The 20,387-nt window shown below is 40.6% G+C and overlaps 1 long non-coding RNA gene across 1 annotated transcript; it reads right to left on the reverse strand.

Annotated features, from left to right (window-relative positions):
- Positions 1 to 3,116: 3,116 nt before the first annotated feature.
- LOC125742364 (uncharacterized) lies at positions 3,117 to 19,403 on the reverse strand. Its single transcript, XR_007398091.1, has 3 exons — positions 19,285 to 19,403; positions 3,865 to 3,959; positions 3,117 to 3,254 (listed from the first exon to the last, which is right to left on the reverse strand). It is a non-coding gene; the product is annotated as an uncharacterized LOC125742364 (long non-coding RNA).
- Between the last annotated feature and the right edge of the window lie 984 nt (positions 19,404 to 20,387).

Here is a 20,387-nt window from a genome sequence, read left to right on the forward strand (position 1 = left end):
TTAAGGGTGATTGCCAGTTAAAAATACAGGCCTGTGCAAAAGTCTTAGGCAGGCAAAGAAAATGATGTTCAGATTATCCTCGTGTTGGTGTAAAACTATGATATTATGCCTGTCAGAGTGTGTCAGCTTCGCCATTTCAGAACCTCTGCTAAAATCATCCTAGTATTTGCAACGACCGTCCAGTGCAGCCATGTATTTTTTGACTTGGCCACTAGCACACCTCATACAGCTAGTCAATCTCTCACTGACTTTTTAAACCAATATATTTAATTATTTAATTGACCTGTTGGTGAAATTTAACAAAATCATGGAACGGCTGAGGAGCCCCTGAGGAGAAGTTTGGGAACTGAAGCGGTGTTCATCTAGCCATCCAACTAGGTATCAGTAACTTTTTAGAAAACAGAAGAAGTTATTACTAGTTTTTATTGTGTTACTCTTAATTTGCAAATGATCTGATGCTAAATTGTTTTTTGTTCTAAGCCAAAGTACACTTGCTACCCAGAAAAACAGCTTTAAACATTTCTTTGGACTGCCTAAGACTTTTGCACAGTACTGTTTATCTGTAGAATAGCCTTAAATTGGGCTGGGGAACCCTGCACTATAGAAGCCCATAGTAACGCCCACTGTTTGTGAGTTAGTATATTGTCACTAAAGTGGTTAAGTGCTGAGACAGAGTGAAATTCTGGTAGCCCCTGACATACCAAGGTTCCCAGAATGATTCAGATTTTTCTCGATCCCTGCTTAAATTTTAACTACTTGCTGTTTATTCCGTTAGATATTGACTTTGTGATTTATCATCCAATAAAGCACACAGAAAATGCAAAGACTAAAATGTGAAAATAGCACAAATAATTTTATTTAATATCAATTAAACTTTTTAAAGCACCTTGCTTTTTTGTGAATTTCTTTTAACATTCCCGCTTTTGTCTTGCCAACAGCAGAGGGCGATAGAGGCTATGATTCTATGGTAGCATTTCATTGGGTGCTTTGCTGAGCTTAGTCATAAATAGAATCAATATTAACAGACACAGATTCATAACATATTTTGAGCAGTGTTTTGTTTTCCACAACTCTTCAAAATACTATTGTGACAGCAACCTTTTTGTAGGTATGCTGGTAAACATATTGTGACTAGCAAGTTACTAACACAATTCAAGCATTAGAGCCAATAATTTTCAGTTTAGTCAAGTAATTACTATTGATTGTCTGTAAGAGAGGTGGCCAATCTTACCTAGAAAGGGTCGTCGCTGATTTTTGCTGCAACTCCATAATTAGATTAGTAAGATTACTCTGATTGTCTGAAGAGTCCTCACACCTGGGTTTGAACAGTGGACCTAGAGGTTATCCCAGAAACCTGCACACACACTGGCCCCTTAAGGATAGGATTGGCCACCCCTGGTTTACAATATCTAAGCAAGCTTCTGCATCACTGTAAGAATGAAAATCATCACAGCTTAAGATTTGTAATGCAATATTGCCAACTCTCACACATCTGGCGTGACACTCACGCTTTTCAAACTCCCACGCAAGAAATCTTATGGCAAATACATATTATTCCATTACAAACCTAAAATTACCTAAAAGCGCTGGGATACTTTGCAAACCCTACAGGCTATTCACAAGGTAATAAAACCGTTACATACATGTAAATGCGTGTGCATGTGTGTGCAGACTCTAGAATTGAAAATCTCACTCCAGGCAGCTGACCAAAGTTGGCAACCCTGGTAATGTTTAAACGTAAAAGACAATGTGAAGATGCATGGTAGCTATGAAAGTTTCATATGAACAGAAACTTTCATATGAAAAGAACTTTGAGTTCTGTATTTGTTTTACTTTAAATCTATGATACTATAATAGGTGTGACAAAATTCAGTCAGCGTCCACAATTATGACAACACTGTCTAGCGTGGCGTGTAAAAAAGTCTTTGATTGTTCTACTTTCAAAACATCTTCTCTGCCTCACTCACTCGGGGCCAATACTCCGACGCTGAGAAGCTGTTGCATTTTAATTTCAACTCGATGGACAATGCTAATATGTTTATGTCCTTTATCATCGTTCGGGAAGCACGCCTGGGAGACAGACTTATCGCCCCTGTTGTAGTTTAGATCCTCTGAGGCATGAATACAGCAGGAGAACCTGTGCGATAACCTCGGGCAGTTCTCTTGGGTGCCATTATCGGAGAACTTTGAGCCTTTGTTAAGCAGACAACAGCTTTGGAAAGACAGAGCCCAGGCAGTTTTAATTGGTCTGTAGAGTAGGGGAGGAAAGAGGTCAAGATGGCCACAAGGAGCAGGGTAGGGAGAGCCAGGCCCGAAGTGGAGACTTGACAGAATAATTACAAGGCTCTTCGGGTGTGTTGTAATATTGCACGCAACACAAATTTGTTCTCTAAATGGATCTGTGACATAGCACCACTCTGGGGCTAATTGGCGTAAGACATCTGAAACGGATGGAAGGAATAAGGCGGCAGACCTTCCAGGTAATTAACCTTATAGGTTCTGCTGCCCCCTCATGAACCCAAGTTAAAGGTCTACCTTGAGTGAAGACCTCGGCATCCCATCCTGTTAACGGTGAGCTGAAAAACAACTTGTGTTTAACTCTATAAGAGCTGAATGAAGGTCTCTCTGGAGATCAGGACCAATGGGAAGCAATCGTTTGAGGCTTTGTTGGTGGCTTCCATAACAATGGTTCAACAAAGGAAGATGTTACGTCATACAACGATAATTAGGTTCTCATTTGGATATATAAGTGAAAACAATATTTTATGATTTTGCCAAGGTTGACTGCTCCAGAGCAAATTTGCGATTTAAAGAAGATGTTTTTCGCTGTTATCGTATGGTCAACACAAACTATCTTTGAGAATTATTAATAAATACAGAAAATCTGTTCCCTGATGTAGACCTATTTCTGGGTATGTTCTTCCTGAGTTGTTACTTGAGACAAATTCAGTTATGAAATGTTGTAATCTGTTGCGTTTTTTTGGCAAATCAAGAGGAATACGGAGCCAACAGCCCCTAACTGATTTTATTATGCTTAATGGCAATTAGCATGAATAACTTTTCAGCTGTGATCCAGAGTGGAGATGATAATAGGCACCATATGTCTCTAGACAGGCCTTCATTACTGTTACTAGTAGTACTGACACAGGTCTTCCATTGGCTGTACTGTATGATTAAACATTTGAAAAGTAGTGCTTCGCCTGTGGATAACATCTTCTTCGTATCTCCATCACCCAAGACAGATTCCTTTAGCCCTGTAAAGAGTGGAAAATTGTGTCTAACTCCATTGCCTGTCTTCAAATAACCCTGCACACCCCCTCACTAATGTAAAATGCACCCCCACTCCCCAACCCATAATACTTTTCGTGCCAAAATTCCAAACTAGAGCACAGAATGTTCTAGATTCTGCTTAAATAACGAATGGTTTCTTGTACAATATTCTCTTATGCATTTGGTCAACATCACACCTAAATCAATGTTAGTATCATGTTGCACGTTAACAATCAGGGTGACTAATATAAATATTGAATGTCGCTGATAAGAATTCCACTGAGGGATCAGTGCATGGAATGAGCTGTTTTGAGATAAATTACCATCATATTTCCTGCGAGATTCAAAGTTACACACCTAGGATATCATGTCTTCTAAAGTATGCTAACTCCAAATATTTTCAACGGGAAATGACAGAGAAAAATACATGTACGGTATTGAGATAAAAGAATTAGAATGGACTGTGTATTCTACTTGGCAAACCTGTAATGGACGGATAGATGTAAGTGGTCTTTAAATATCTTAATTTTATTGCAGTTTATCACCTAACAAATGATTTAATCCTAAGCAAGCATGTTTTGACCCTAAACTTACCAGTGATTATGTTACCATTTCTTGAACTTCATATAGCTGGAACGAGGTTTCGCCATATATTGCTTTGACTGTAGTTTTCTTCAGGAAAATAAGATCTGTTAAATACAATAAAAAATAATGTCGATCAGTATAAACACAGCCGCTACATAGGTTAAGAGCGCTTTCAGCCATTCTGGGCTCATGGCTCTGTTCTAGCCGCTGTGAAGCGATGGTTTTCTCCTTGACTCACCCGCCAGTGTTGTTTCCTAGCAACGGCTCGCAAATGCACTGTACTTCCACATATCATGGACTCCCCTAATAATCTGCACTGCTATTTCTATGTTGGTTTCCCTAAAGGATTCATGATGCAGCTAAAGTCAGTCATTTCTTTCTGATATACCCATCAATATTTCAGCATTGAGTTAATAACCTCCAGTCAAGGACGTTCATTCCCGCCCGCCCCCCCCCCCCCCCCCCCCCCCCCACCCCCAACCCTGCTCTTTTCTAATAAGGAAACTTGATTGCAGATGCACAAAATATAGGGGGAAAAAACTATTTAAATAAATAAATAATATCATTATAATATCACAAATAAAGGGGAAATTTATAAGAAAGTGTTGGTTGAGGAGGAATCTGTAACTATGTGGGTTTCTATTCAGTAATGTAATACAGAAGAAGATTAAAAAAAGAAAACGGTATTTTAAGCTCAGAGGTGTTATGCGTTTGACCTTGATAATCACATTATTCCTATCCCCTGGAGGGGAGGGGGGTGTTAATAAGCATGTCAAACCAAGGTATGTCGACTTTCCTGCCCCCCATTGTTGATGTGACAGTCGCACTCGGAGTGTGAGCAAAACTTAGTCTGCAGCTACACCTCTCAGGCAACTAACCAGCAAGGGCTCATAACCAGCTTGTATGAGTGAGTAGAGTGAATGGAATGATATAGTTGACGTTACCAGCAAGGTCAGGCTTTCATAGAAAATAAAAGATACAGTGAAACGGTGGCTGGAGAAACACTGACAATCGTGAGAGAATACCAGTGTGTTAATTGTTTTGAGTTCAGCTGTTTCATTGGAGAGAATATATACTGGAAAAATTGATTCATGAAGTCAAGACTTACAGTCACAGACAAGCGGATTTAAGCATATTGACGATGCACTTATCTTTTGTGCATAGTAAGACATAATTCTTACAGATAATGAACAAAATGAGTTTATTGTAGTGCAACGGTATTTCTGCTATCAATATTTCCCGCCCCCCAGGAAACTGATTAAGCATTTGCAAGAAAGACATTGCAGTGCTGTTGTGAAAAAGTACTGATCTTTGTGCATTGTGCCGTACGTTCTGATCAAGTAAAACGTAAAAATAAAACTACTAAAAAAATACTAAGGTGGAGAGGAGCAAACAGCATCTTGCTACACGGGCGAGTGTGTTTGTGCTGGAAATGCCTCCGAATCGTCACATCTGGCCATGTAGGCAAGGCTGTGGCCCCCGACCTTTTTGGATGTGGAACAGAGAAAGAGGGAGGGATGAACATCTGGCACAGGAAAGAAAGGAGGGAGGAGGAGGTGTGATGCCAGAATAAACCTCACTGCATGCAGGCTCTTTCAAAAACACCCCCCACCGAAACCCAAAATTGAAAAGCTCCAGTACGAACCTGTTTACTCTTTACTTGCACTATTTACACTAAGCCACTGTTGTTGTAGATGTGTATTATTTTTATTTTATAGATTTGTTTCGTCGGTGTGAAATACAGTAAAGTGGCTCGATTTGACTAGGAAACAGGCAGAGAAGAAGGAACTTTCTTTGTGGTTTGTTTGGCACTTCCTGGGTTTGGGCGGCGCTGCAGCCTGACCGCCCGGTCACTGTCTCGCGTCTGGCCAGTCCATTTCGCAGCACCCTCCCGCCCATTAGGTTTTCCATTGCACCTTCTGGGAGCACATGATGGTGTGTGTGGGGGGGGGGGTGAGGCGAGACAGCATCTGCTGCCTTAGGTTTATACCGAAACACAACAATGATGCTTCGCAACAAAGACAGATCACCTATTAGTGGTACACCCCTGAGATGTAAGAGACTGTTTCTTTGCCTGAAGGAATCTCAACTCACACGAAATCTCTGTGGCCGTTTGCACTGCTAATGACACATTTTCACTAATTGGCTCAAGGTTTTTACCGCAGAGGCACACTGGTTTTTACGAAACCGAGAAACACCAGGTAGGTGCCCCCAACAGGCAGTGAGGAAGCTCTAAGGGGCATTGTCATGTTGGTCAGCAGCCCGCCTTCACTACGCATTTACTTCCGGCAGGATTTTGTTTGCAGTACTCAGTGCATCAGGCTTCTCTCTCTGTATCGTCTGCTCATCAGTGGGCTTTTACTCCATGATTATTGTATATAAGACCTGGCATCTCACCCAGGATGCCCAGTGCATCCTGGCATAGACTTCAAACCCCATGTGACCTGGAGCTGGATAAGCTGTTATGGAAAATGTATGTTGGCTGGGTGGCTGAATATCTGCCGATATTCTAAAAGTCCCATATGCATGGCGTGTGCGTTTCAAAATATTTAATCTTGTTCGTCCTTCTTTACAGCAAGGACATTTTCATAGATGATTAAAAAAAAAATCTATGCTTGTAGATTACTGGTGCTTGCTTGTACTATCAGTCTATACACAAGCAGGAATAGGGCCGTTTTTCAGGTTTCCAAAAACTGCATATGAAAGTAGACAGTAACAGCTTGGGATGTGTGAGGTTTCATACTTCAAATAAAATAAAATTGTCAGTTTAATCTAATTCATGCATTACTTTCACCAAGCCATTTTTCTAACAATCACTGCATAAGGAATTGTCTATTTTATTTACATTTCTTATGTAAATAGATAGGGTGGCGGCTTGAATCCCACCCCCTCTGTATGTGTGGAATTTCTGTGCTCTCACAGAGTCCCCTGATTCCCTCCCACAGTCCAAACACATGCATTTAGTTGAAATGAACTGACCAATAGCGTGTGAGTGTATGTTCAGCAATGGATCCCATCCAGGGTGTCCCCTGCCTTGTCCCCTATGCAGTCTGGGATAGGCTCCAGGCCCCCACATAATCCTGTACTGGGCAATCTGTTACAAGATGGATGAATATAATAGATATGTATATTATTATTCATATTCAGAGCTGCATGGTGGCTGAGTGCATAGCAACACTTTCTGGGTTGGAACTTGCATCTCTAATACCCCACGTCTACCAACATGGAACTGATCGTCCCTATTGAGCACCGTCTGATGGACAGGGCCCTGAAACTTCCTGGGATGGTCACCGGGCTCTCTGGGAATTTGCACTGCTTTAGGGTTTATGGAGAATGGATTGTCTACATTCAAGTAAAATGAATAAATTATTTTATACGTTAAACAAATAAATGAGTCATTTCACAACTGCATTTACATTTTAAGTTTTTTTCCTTTGCTTTATATTTTATGCATTCTCAATCTTCATTGTCTTTGGTGTGTAATTAACATTATACTGTGTTATCCTTTGTAATAATACTATTACTTACTTTGATTCAAAGGTTTCATTTGTTACATGCAAGGTATAGAGTGAGACCATAACCTGCAGTGAACTGTAAAGTGGTCCACTCTGCCATATAAGCAAAAAGACATTTAAAGTACCGATATGAGAATAAACCGAAAGTTATACTGAAAAATACAGTAGTTATACTGAAAGGAAAAATACAAAGCAGATGTCATGCTGCAGAATAATTAAGTAGGTCAGAGATGTGCAACATAGTTCCAACAAACTGCAACATGCACAGATAGGACGGGATGTGAGTTAAAGTGTCATTTTTAAATCTTAAAGCACTACCAGCTTTTTTTTTGTATTTGTTGACTGTAACCAAAAAAATTGCACAGCATAAACTAACAGATAGTAGTAATATTTTGTTTTTTTTTCATTAAAAAAAAAAAAAATGTGAAAATAGCCGGGTGTAACACAAAGAATGCATTGTCATTCTGTCAAAACTGTACTGCCCCACCAGTCAAAGGTTTTCATACAATAATTGTGTGTTAAAGTAGTTGAGGGAATTCTGAGAGGATTCTGCAGTTCCTGGTTGTTGTTTTTTTCCAATATCAGGGGCTGTGATCACTACCGAAGTCAGACGTTACTTTGGCTGTGGAGGCGACAACAGCAAAACAGCCAGTAGATTTTTTTCTTCCCCGAGGAGAACGTCAGAGGGAATCCAATTACTTTGCAGAAGAAAATGTCCCGGCAAACAGTTTCTCCAGTGATCTTTGCTTACCGGCTGAAAAGTGCCATAAGACCACTTTTAATTGGCACAGATTGTTAACCGTGTGATTTCCCCCCCCCCCCCCCCATCATTTACCTTTCACCTCAAGGAATGCATTATCTTTTTCATCTTTTAAGGTTGATTATACTGAAGAGTGACCCATTCTGTTGTTACTGAAATTACCTTAAGGTCTGGAGAATTTTTCAGTACAGATAATTGAAGATTATCAACAGGGCAAACTTTCCTTGCCTCGGGGACATTAATAAGATGTTATGCTCAAAAATAATCAAAGTCACAGTGTTTGAGAGTGCATCTGGACTGGGGGTTTCAGCTGTAGTTGACTGACAGTTACCTCCATTTACATTTACATGTATTCATTTGGCATATTTATTTGTGAATCAGTGTAGAGAAGTAGAGCAGCAAGTGCATTAAACAGCAGCCTAGGGTCATCAAATTAAACACTTAAGCGGATCCTGCCTAGAAATGAATCATTTAGGCATTTATTGAGTCCAGGGTGATATGCTTTTATTTCTGCCGCACACCACATGCTCTCTCAGCATAGCCACCCCAATCTCCCTCACAGCACAGCTAGCATTTCGTTCGGCAGGTTTTCCACTTTACTTTTGCCGGTTTCAAGGTCGCCGCGGCCACAGGATCTGCTCGACTTATCTCCCTGAGAAACACGCGGCCGCCTGCATGCTCACTCCAGACTGCATCCGCTTCCATCTCCACATCTCCGACCCACTTTTACTCAGTCATATTAGAGCAGTCATATTCTGCACAGAATGCCGCACCCTCCCATCCCCCGCAGCAGCGCTATTAGCCCCCATGAATGGATCATTAACTTTGCACTAATAAGATCTAAACAGCAAATAGGAAACAGATAAATTCAGTTTTTTCCCATTATACATGACAAAAGAAGTTCTTTTTAATAATTGTACTTTTTTTATCAAAATGTAAATAATTAATAGCATATATTTTTTCAATAGATGCTACCTTTAAATTTAAACTTTACCTCAGCACATGCATTTAGCTGCTGTGCTTTAGCAAAGTTACCCCAAGGGCTAATGTATAGCAGGCACCTAGTACCCCTCCAGAATTTCTGTGAAAATATATCATAGGTAACTACAAATTATGCCGGTGCTTTCGAGCAAAAATTCAGCCTGCTTAATGAGATGAATAAACTCCATCCTGTATCGCCTTTCTGATGCGGTCGAGTGTCACACGATGGCCTTAAGGTCGAGCCGTATGTATGGCACACCTCAGCGCCCTCGTCTCGGAAATAATGAGGGCGCCGGCATAGACGTGCGCTCTGCAGTAGAGTTGTGAGTCTCCTCCCTAGGCCTCGGCTGCCTCACCCTCGACTGAATCCATGCCAAGCGTGTGAGAGTCGTGTGGGGCCCCGATTAGAGGTGCAGTGGTATGAATTAACTGCGACCGTAATGCTGTCTTAAGCTATGAGTTGTTCACGCATTCCCAATGCCTTTGTCACTCACAATTATCGATAAAAAGGTTTAAATTAACAAATTAATAAGGCTTCAGAAAGCATTATTCCGTGAAAATACTCAGATGGCAGTTACATGACAGATTATTAAGTTAAATAAAGCAATAAGTTGTATTTTAGAGATATGCAAACATTTTTATATGACAGCTAGCAAATAGCATTGGTTAAATTGCATATATTACAATGCAACAATACAGTTACAATTACAATCAATTGATGTATATTTTCCATATTATAATTCTGATGTCAACATTTTTTTCAAAGTGTTGTGGGAAGGGTGCTATGTAAAGATAAGATTATTAAATATGAATTTGGTTGCACCACAATCAGATATATCCCTGTCCTTTGAATTGCATGTTTAGCTATTAACATGATATTGAAATATAAGCACATTTGCAAATGAGCAAATGTTTGTATGGCGTGTTTCCATAAAAACACAGCCGCATCAGTCTCCTTGCCTAGGATTTTTGTTGGTATTGTTCAGTATTACATGAGTATTGTTCAGTAATGCGCAGGGCAGCAATGTTCTGAAGCGAGTTGGCAAAAGTCAGCGACAGGCACATAGCGTTAGCGGCGAGCTAACGAGACAGCTCGCGATACACCCTGCGCGTTCAAAAGCGGTCTGCTGACACAAGGGGGACACTGTGCTGCTACTGTGCACTGTCGTGGTTTTTTTCTTTTTTTCCTGTCAGCGTAAATATGGCCAGTAGTGAGTTGGAGTGATTCACAGAGTAAAATTAAATACGAGTGCGAGCTTGGAGATCGGGAATAAGAGGAAGCAGATGGCTCACATTTTATGCAAAGTCACACTGAATAATTTTTCCTGGCAGACAATGTGACTGAAACATCTCCAGCCAGCTTTAATTGCCTGGCTAAAGTCTGTTATTCTCCTTACAGATATTATTAGATATATTTTTTTTCTCAGTTTCTATTTTTAAAATTACTATAAAGCAATATTCTTTGTTTCAAACACATTAATGTCACTATGCATATTACCCTGAAAGCCCTCAAATCTACTTAAAAATCTACACTCAAGAGTTATCTTATTAGGTGCACCTATATCGCATGAGGTACGTTTTCTCCCAAACCATTATCAAGCGTCGACGAGTTGTGCTTCAAAGAAGCCTTTCCACATGCTACTGTTGTACTGTGCTGTTATTTTTGTATTTGTGGCCTTTCTGTCAGCTTTAACAAGCCTGACCTCTCTCATTAACAATGTGTTTTCAGTGACAGAATTACCCTGACTGTGTTTTCTTCCCCTGTTAACTCTAGACACTTGTCACCCATAAGAATCCCAGGAGACGAGATGTTTGTGAGATGCTGGAAGCCCCATGTCTGGCACCAACACTCACACCACATTCAGAAATGCTCAGATCATTCATGGTAGCCATTAAAATGCTTAGCTGCAAAGTAACCCAACTTTTTGACCCTCTCTGCATGCGATATACATTCTGTATACAGTTATACAATCTGTATATAGTTATAAATGCAAGCTACTCTCTCAGCACATTGTTAATTGAACTTAAAAATGGCTGAATCGTAACAGATTTCTTGCATCATTTCCGGTGGTGGATATACAAACATGTTGTTATGCGAGCTGTTCATTGCTGGAGGGGTGAGAGAGTGAGGAGCGCCGGGGCCCAATCAGAGATCTCCGTAGGCAGCCCAGGTCCTTCAGCTCACATTCTCTGATGTCATTATATAGTACCTTATCTCCCCATAGCGTTCAGTAAAGGACCCACAAGCGTTGTTAGGGCCGGGGGCCGATGTTAATCACTGTCACCTGCACGCAGCACCTTTCGCCACCGTGAGTGGAATGTACCAGAACTTCTTGTGCATATGTGGTGTACATCAGCGCCTCCCCGCTATTCTTCCTAGACGGCCAAATTCCATCAGCAGTGCAGAGTCTACTGCATCCAAAAAAAGTTGGGCACTTTGGCATGCTTTGGATCCAATTGCATTTCAGTCTGCCAATTGGTGACCACTGTTACTGTTAAATAAATGTGCAAATCAATGTACTGTGTTCAGTAACCCTTTGCCCTGAAGTTTTTAGCCTATAGCCTCAGTCTTTATGTTCTTTTACATTCAGTAACTGTCACTTTAATACGACGTCTTTATTCTGTAGGCATTATATGAGTCGTTTTTTTAATTGTTTTATAATATAAACTGTTTTCTCATTATAGACTATATCTGACACTTGTGACATCCCAGTACTGGACGTGTGGTGATTACTGATTATGTTCCTGTATTGATTCATTTTTCTAGTTCAATGTATGTCTCGCATGTACTGGCATATGTATGACTAAGGGTAGAACTGTCTGATGAATGCAAATTGCATGTTCTCTGATATGGGCAATAGGGGAACATATCATTCTCATTTAAACGAGTTGCTAATTAGCTCCCAGAAACATTACTGGCACATACAATTGCACCTAATAGCAGTGAATAACTAGACATGACTTTGTGTAGCTATTGGGGAAGGATTCATTTAGGTCTGATTTTGTTTATATCTGATATAATAATTTGTACTGTCCACATGCATTAAAAATATGCGCAGGCATCTTGCATAAGGCATGAGCTAAAGAAATGCATTCAGATGAACATCTTACTAACAACCAGCAACAGTTGGTGAAATAAAAACCATTTTAACGACAATGTGACTGAGTCTGCAGGCGTCATGTAGAACACAGAAATATTTTCTTCTTCTTAATGCCTAGCCATCTGAAATACAGCTTGGATTGAAACAGTGAATTGTTGCAGACATTTATTCAAACCCTTCCATAGGGTGCATGTTTGAATGTGTAGCTTTTCAGATTTTAATGATAATGAAAACCCAGATAGGACAACAGACATAATACCCGTGTTAAAAGCGCTTATTATAAAATTACTTAGCTGGTTTCCAGGAGTAGTTGTCTTCCTGGAAATGATATTTCATGAAAAAAGATTCCTGGGAAAGTCGGTAAAATAGTCAGATGTATAAATATAGGAAATCGCAGGTTGTTATGGACAAAAACACAAGCCACAAAATAATAACAGTAAACATCACAGATATCCTGTTCCGGCTAATAAATATAAATAAATAAATATATCACTTGCCTTTTCTAAGGGGATCTGAGTCTCACTTATTTATACAGTGTTTTTGTGCCTAATTTCCATACCGATTGTAGAGCTATTCGAACTATAGATCATTCATTTCTATTTTGTTGCTGTCGCTGCTGTAATTCTTTATTAGCACGTGGTTTTGTTTTTCCAGGTTAATTCTGGCCTCTGTTTTGCCAAGGCAGCCGGTCACTGCAGAAACTGCAGCCCCCAGTCTGGGCCCTCATTCCATCCCAGTGGTGGCATTGGCCCTGCACTCAAAGCAGTTCCGAAAACTGCAAAGTCAGTCTCCCATGTTGTGTCAGGGGAGCGAGTCAAAGCAAAGGTGCTACCTTTCAACACCAGGATAAACCCCTCTGGTGGGGAAGCTTTTTAAAAACATTGACTCAGCGCTGACTCAGAATTCTTACGTCAGGTAGAGTCACCTGGAGTACATCCTCACACTGATGATTAAACTGCTCTGAAATGGCACCGACAGTATATTCATATTAATTGTAAGCGTTCTTTCATTTTTCTGGCCACAGTGGGTTATGAAATCTATAATTCTTGACCTGCAAAATGGAAATTGGGAGATATATATATTAAATGCTGCTGCCCAACAAAAATTCTGGGGAAAATATATATTTGAACATCTTTCTTTTCTTGTTTCAGGAGGGGGAAGACAGTACTTAATCTTAAATGAGTCTTCATTCGTGCTGCAGTTCGCATCACCTTCATTTGTATAATTGTTCTCTAGGATATTCTTTTCCTTTCATAACCTCACTGTTCTGCCCCCCATAAAATATGCAGATGTTAAGTGCTGGGTGCAAAAAACTCTTGACTTGCAGGTCAGTTTCATGCAACTTACCTTCAAAAGTGCATTTCCCATTTTTAAAAAATTGTCCTTTCTGGATATTTTATGAAATTCTAATATGCTGCTGAAACTAATCACTCCTAAAATGTTAAAACTCATGCAATAATTCTGCATATTTTCTCTGCGCTTTTCTAAGCTAATGTAAATTAAATACATATTAATATTTATATATAGTGTTCACAGTTGCTTTTAGCCTTGTTTAAAGCCTTGTTATTTCAATTCATAGGGTAATATATTCATAAATGTACCTTTCAGACTCTGCATATACAAACAAACCTCATTATAATTCCCTAAAAAACACAAAAAAGCATAAAAACACAAAAAAGGTTGAATGTTGCCAGATATATTCAGCAATATCCGTTCCATTAATGTAGTACAGCGTATGTTCAAATTTATGTGGCATAAGTCTCAAAAACAGCAAACAAATCATGTTAATCAGAGCCTATGATCAAACTTGCTAACATCCCCAGATTTACACCGAAGGCTGAATTAACATGAGTCTGTTTTAACTAGCAGGCTTTGATGTCTACCCTAAAATAGCTTTAGCATGTTGTCATGGTAACCTGGCCAATGTTTAAATGTCAATACAACATAGTGGGCATGATTATGGAAGAAGTAATTAATGGCCTAATTGATTTAATCCTTTGTTGTAATTAAACTCCATCCTGGATAATATGATCATTTTCATTTGAGATACATATTTTTTATTAATAAGGCTAAAAATGCATGTCCCTTAGCAGAACTAAGACACTAATTCAATAGTTATGAAAATGTAAAGTACCGGAAAGCATTTTATCCTATTTTTATTAATTAAATAAGATAATCATTCTTTAGCTTTAAATTTTGTTCGGGTGCTGGGTTGGAAACACATTCACCTGGATAAAAATACGAACCTACCCCATCCAGGGCATCTCCCTGCCTTCAAAATGCATCCTGGTCAATCAGATGACAAGTAGACAGCATTAAATACAAGCATAACCTACCATCAAGACGTAATGCGATCCGATCATTCAATGTGTTTGGGACTCATTGATCTTTTGTAGTGCAAACGCTACTGCATGCTGATGCGTCATCAGCCAGGATGTCATAATAACTGTGCGCGGGGCCCTCTGACCTTCCAGTGGAAGTGACATAGGCAGTAATGACATCTGAACACCCAGGAGACACACGATAAACACAGGTGTAGATGACCATGTGTTTCGGCTGTTCACTTATGATCTGATTGCCTGAGGCGCATTTAAAAACCGAGTGCAAACAGGACCTTTGTGGCAAAAAAACATTGACAACGTGCATGTAACTGAATGGAATTTAGCATTTTCCAACAATGCTACAATGAGGGATAGAAGAGAGTTCTTATTTCCCATCAGGCATCAGGAAGGGGAAAACTGCTAGACAAGATTCATCAACGTATAGTGTGTATGTACAGTGACGGGCTGGTTACCTGGGGGAAGTAAATACCAGGTGAATGAGTACAGCTACAGAAATAAGGGGAGCAACCCTCTCTATTTGGGGAGTCTGATGTACAAAGAGATCTCTGCGTGATACCATGTCGATCTTGGAGTCTACGCGTGTTCCCACGCTTGTGTTGGCCATGGGGCGTCAGCGAAGATGATGTGGGGGGTGAGATGAGGCCGTTCCAGGGGGAGGCTGGGTGGGACTGCAGTGTGGCAGCAGAGGCAGATGCCGTTCACCTGCAGAGCAGCCAGAATCCCGAACCGGGAGTGACGTAGTGGGTGCAGCTGGAGCCCGAGAAGCGGGGGTGGGGGAGGGGTGCAGCTGAACGTTTTAATTAGGAGCCCATTGTGGCCCTCAGATAGGGGGCGATGTGAGTGTCCTCATCAGCGCGTAATGTGTGCATGGTATAGATTGATGGGCCAGTGCTGGCAGCGAGCAGATGGCGGGTGGCATGTGGCAGGAGAGCTGTAATTCTTCCAGGGTTCATGGTTCCTGGGTGGTAGGCAGTGATGTTAGAGGATTTTAAACTGCTGGGTTTGCAGTGCATTTTAGGAGTGAAGGAAATTAGAATGCAGCCTCTACAGAAGCAGCCTTGCATAGCTATGAGAGTGGAGGTTGTACACTCAGCTGGCCAAAGGCCATTCGACAGCGAAGGTACATCTGCAGCCAGAGATTCGATCATGTTTGTGGAGGAGGAGCGGAGTTTTCATTGGTTCCATAAACTCTCCATACTCACTGGCACAACTGGTTTTAAACGTGCATGGTCCGATCCAGCTGGTGGGAACGAATTATGGGGCAGCGTCCTGCATTCGCCAGTGGATCAGCAGGTTAGGCTTCCGTGTCTCTGATCAGAAAGTCTCTGGTTTGAATCCTGCGCTTGGCAGAGTACAGTAAGCATACGGTCAGTGGGCTGTCGAGGAAAACCCTTCACCTCTCGAAAAATGCTACAGGGCTGTTGGATGGATGTTGGATCCCGGGTTGCCTTCTCACCTTGACCTGTGTGTATGTCTTAAAAAAATTAAGAGCAAGGTGAGATATGTGGAAGAAAATGCTTCCCAGTGTACCTCTATTTATACAAATGGCCAATAAAGTTTCATTTCATAATAGACTGGGGAAGACCTGAGCATTTGTGAAGAGTAGGAACTGGCATCTTCAGTGATCCCAGTCTTTATTGCGGTAAATCCTCTGACCACCCACTACTTCCTCTCATGGCTGTACATTATTCTGAAACTCATGAATTATGAAGACTGTGTCCAAAAGGTAGGCATGCCGAACCCGAACAGATATTCCATATCAGAGCATGTCAATGATCATGTTCCATGGTTTGCTGTATAAAACTCTAGATCTAAGACTAAGGTTGTTTTGTTACGGTTCGTCAAGGTGTTTCCAGTGCTCAAAGAGGATTTTTGGAGAAACAGTAACAAAACTGCACAGAACAGAATAAGAAATCCATCAGCTGGATTTGAATTCAATGTCACAAAATACTCGTTAGCCAACATGCTTCAGAACAAAGTTGAAGAAAGTGTGTAATTTAAAAAAAGTGGACGGATAATATATTCAGGCTCTGTGAAGTTACATCCCAGCCCGGCTGACGTCTCATACGGTGTACAGTTAGCTGGTCGCTATGATGATATATTCTTCTGGTTAACAAGGATTATGTTACCTGACTGTATCATCAAGAACATCCTGTAAGAGTTTTTAGACGATTATAGGAGTTGAAGGGGTTTACAGAGAAGTTAAGCAAGATTTCCTGCATTTCGTTAGTAGTCAATGCTGAGATTTTATTTCCATCAGGTATTTTCTCCTGTATGATTCACTCACTCAGTGCTTCGGGTAAAAGGACAGGGCAGCAGACCGAAGCCAAGCACCATCAGCAGGTGTCACCGCTAACCTTAAAATTTACCCTAACCCTAAGCCCATATGGCCCCATACAGGCCAATGAAGTTTCAAAGCCTACATATATTATCTGTCCTCAAAAATACACATGCTATCCAAATACAGCAGTGCATCCTGGGAAAGGCCAACGAAGGGACTGATTCGGACATTATAAGCACACAATCCAAATATATGCTGTAACCCTGACCTTCATTTAGATTACTGACTTATTGTATTGTGGAGATGATAATGGACCGTGACAATGGGAGTGGGGGGTTAAAGGGATTTGGGGGGGGGGGGCGTATCAAGAGTGGACTCGAGCCACATTCTGCATATATAATGAAGGAGTCAGCAAAAATACAGAAACAAAATAAATGAGCTTTGTATTCAAAGTAGGCGTGAAAAAGTTTAGTCTTGACAACTCATTATAAGGTAGTTCATATGGTTAAGAGATTCACTGTAGTATGTATTTATAAGCATTATGGACTAGTTTCCAAATACAGAGTTATACGCTGACAATATATGTATCCAGTACATTTTAATCACTGGCCAGGTTATGAGCCTTTATAAGCAACTTTGCAAATGTGTGCAAAATATCACGTCCTGTTTCTCTCTAATGTGCTGGAAAAATAAGAGTTGCATCTGCGTTCAACATAAAATGCAACTTATTGCTAGAGATTAAACATTTGGTTTCAGTATACAAATTCATTTGTTTACATATGTGTATATTTGTTTTTGTAGGAACATTAAAATTATAATTACACCAAATTTCAAATGCTGTTCTTTTGCTTATTATGTGAAATTATATTTGAAATCACCCGCTGAAGAAATATGATGTGATTAAAAATGGTTTTTAATCATTCATAATGAAAACTTTTCAGGGTGTGCTAATAAGACATTGTAATATTCTCAGCTTGTAAGCCCTTATTGTTAAATATAAAATGAGGTGTTTAATTTCTTTTTGAGAACATAATTTGGTTCTGTTGCAGTTCACTGTTGCTAGGAAACCAGATATGGGGGGACATTTATAAAGAATTTAGGATGCATCATCAATTACTAATTATCAAATAAAATAACTAAACACTTCAAAAATTATCTCACTTCAAGGTAAATTACATCTTTGAGCACTCAGATAATGTTATTAATTCATGTATACTTCAAAAATTCTTATTTAAATGCTGACAGTTGTCACCGCAATTTGCCTCTTTTGGTGGCTAGAAAATCGGCTGACCTTAATAATGATAAAATAAAGGCCGGAATTAGTCTCGGGAGGGAAATTATGGGATGTTTTTTTTTTTTTTTTTAAATAATTGAAGCCATAATTACTGTATAGAGCACCAATACTTCTCGGTACCTCTGCTTGACAGTTTAGTTAGAAATGAGTGACTGACATATGGAGACATTATCTCTTGTATCTCATGGATAGGCATCGCTTTAAAGTGGAGGGCCTTTACCTAAATTCCCGGGCTGTCTGTTGCCGGGGGCCTGTCCATATTGTGATTACGTGGCCGATGATGCCTGTGACATGCAGCTTTTGAGGTCTCTCTCTCTCACTCTTTCTCTTCCCCTCTCTCTCTCTCTCGCTCCTTGCCTGCTCTCCGTTCCACACAGCTGGGCTCTTTATCCCTCTCCCAAGATAAGCATAAGACGCGTTACGTTTGCAGGCCTGGCAGCTGAACGAGCCGCCCCAGCGAGCGGAAGCCATCAGCTAGGCTGCAACAGCGCGCCGGCTAAAATCTGATCTCCTCAACTCGGTTATTTAAAACTCGCCAAATGCACCTCTGATGGCTAACATAGTTACCAGCAATACTCCATGTACCCTTTTTTTAGTTTTAGTATTTTTTTTATTTTTTTTTAGCATTTCCTCTTCATGAGCGTCTGATGCATCTAGCCGTTCACCAGGAAAATATGCCCTTCTCCAACCGTTGGCGGTTGTTTTTCTCACAGACTCGTCAACATTTTTAGCGAGTTAAAAAAAGCAGCACCCTCCCTTCGTGATTCAGGCAGGAGAGGCTGCAGCCCATCCCCCATGCAAAACTATTATTCCTGTTTGGCGTGGATTATATGAACACATTTCTTTTCAACCCTGAAGCTTTACTTCAAGCACCACAATTACGGGATGCTATGGAGAGAGTCTATTTCCCCTCAGCTGACATCCAGATGGACAAGGCAGAGAGGCGTTGATTTCTGCAGCAGAAACTGCATTCTTTCCCTAATGGCAAAATGCCTGACATGGTCTTATGATGCTTTTCAGAACTGAATGAGAACTTTAATATGTAACGCGAGATGCTAACGTGCCGACATTTTTGTGAGATTAAGGCCTCTGCTTAGCTTACTGCTAAGTGTGCCTTCAGACCAAGGGATGTCGTGAAGGGAATCTCATCCTTACCTCCATTTCACAATGTATGTCCAGGTCCGAGTCAATCTCCAAAGTAACCTTGATTGTTATTCCCATCTTGGGGGTGGCTGCTAGGCAGAGTAGTGTCTGGGAGTCGCATTTGAACAGACGAAAGAGCATGTGTGCGGAGATCTGCTGGGGTTAGCGAATATTACAGGCAAAAACCAAAGTGAGTATTCAGGAGTGCACAGGCCGTGTGTGTCCCCTCCCCCCCCCCCCCCTCCCCTGCGCTTTCCCAGTCCTGCTCTGCTGAACAGGACTGCTGGGTAATTGACTGGATAATTGAGTGGAGAAGGTCTCTGACTCAGGAACAGAGTTCACCCTGACAGTTACACCGAAGACTTAAATGAACAGGTTATTTTAGGTGAAAGATTTTGCAGAGATCTGAATTCTTCACGTGCCGCTTACTCACACACACACACACACACACGAAAAACTATCAAACAAAAATCTCACGAAAAAGTTACCTCTCTCTTTTATGAGTCAAATCAATAGGCAAACACTTCTTTCAGCACTCATATTCTCCTGAACATAATGTCTTAACGATATCACATGATATCTGTCATTATCACCATTTTCACCAGTGGATAACCTTGGAAACACAGCAGCTGTAAAAACTGCACTGACTCACTAAGTACTAAAATGACATCTTCAGAATTTCCTGCTGCGACCAAGGTGCCTCGCAATTTTTTTGGCAGCGTCTATTTCTGATTGTCCGTAAAATGCATGGGCTCTATTTACACGCTAACTGCAGGTGCGACTGACTTTTTAGCCTGACAACAGCACATGTGACAGAACCATCCGGTAACAAAAAAAGATTAGTGAAAACACTATGCTTCGGTTGGATCTAAAAGCCTCATTTACAATCTCCCTATCTCCATCCATTTTCCATAACCGCTTATCTAATGCTGGGTCACGGTGAGACAGGAGTCAATGCAGGAGATGGAGGAAACCATGAATGTGACTGAAGTCCATCGTAGATCTCACACATATTATGGAGGTAACCCTTTACCTGATGTGGCACAAATAATGTAGCATTATGCGATTACTTATGTCTTAATTAACCACAAACTAAGTCTTAGATTCTGATCTCA

Source organism: Brienomyrus brachyistius, chromosome 1 (assembly GCF_023856365.1).
Source record: "Brienomyrus brachyistius isolate T26 chromosome 1, BBRACH_0.4, whole genome shotgun sequence".
NCBI lineage: Eukaryota > Metazoa > Chordata > Actinopteri > Osteoglossiformes > Mormyridae > Brienomyrus > Brienomyrus brachyistius.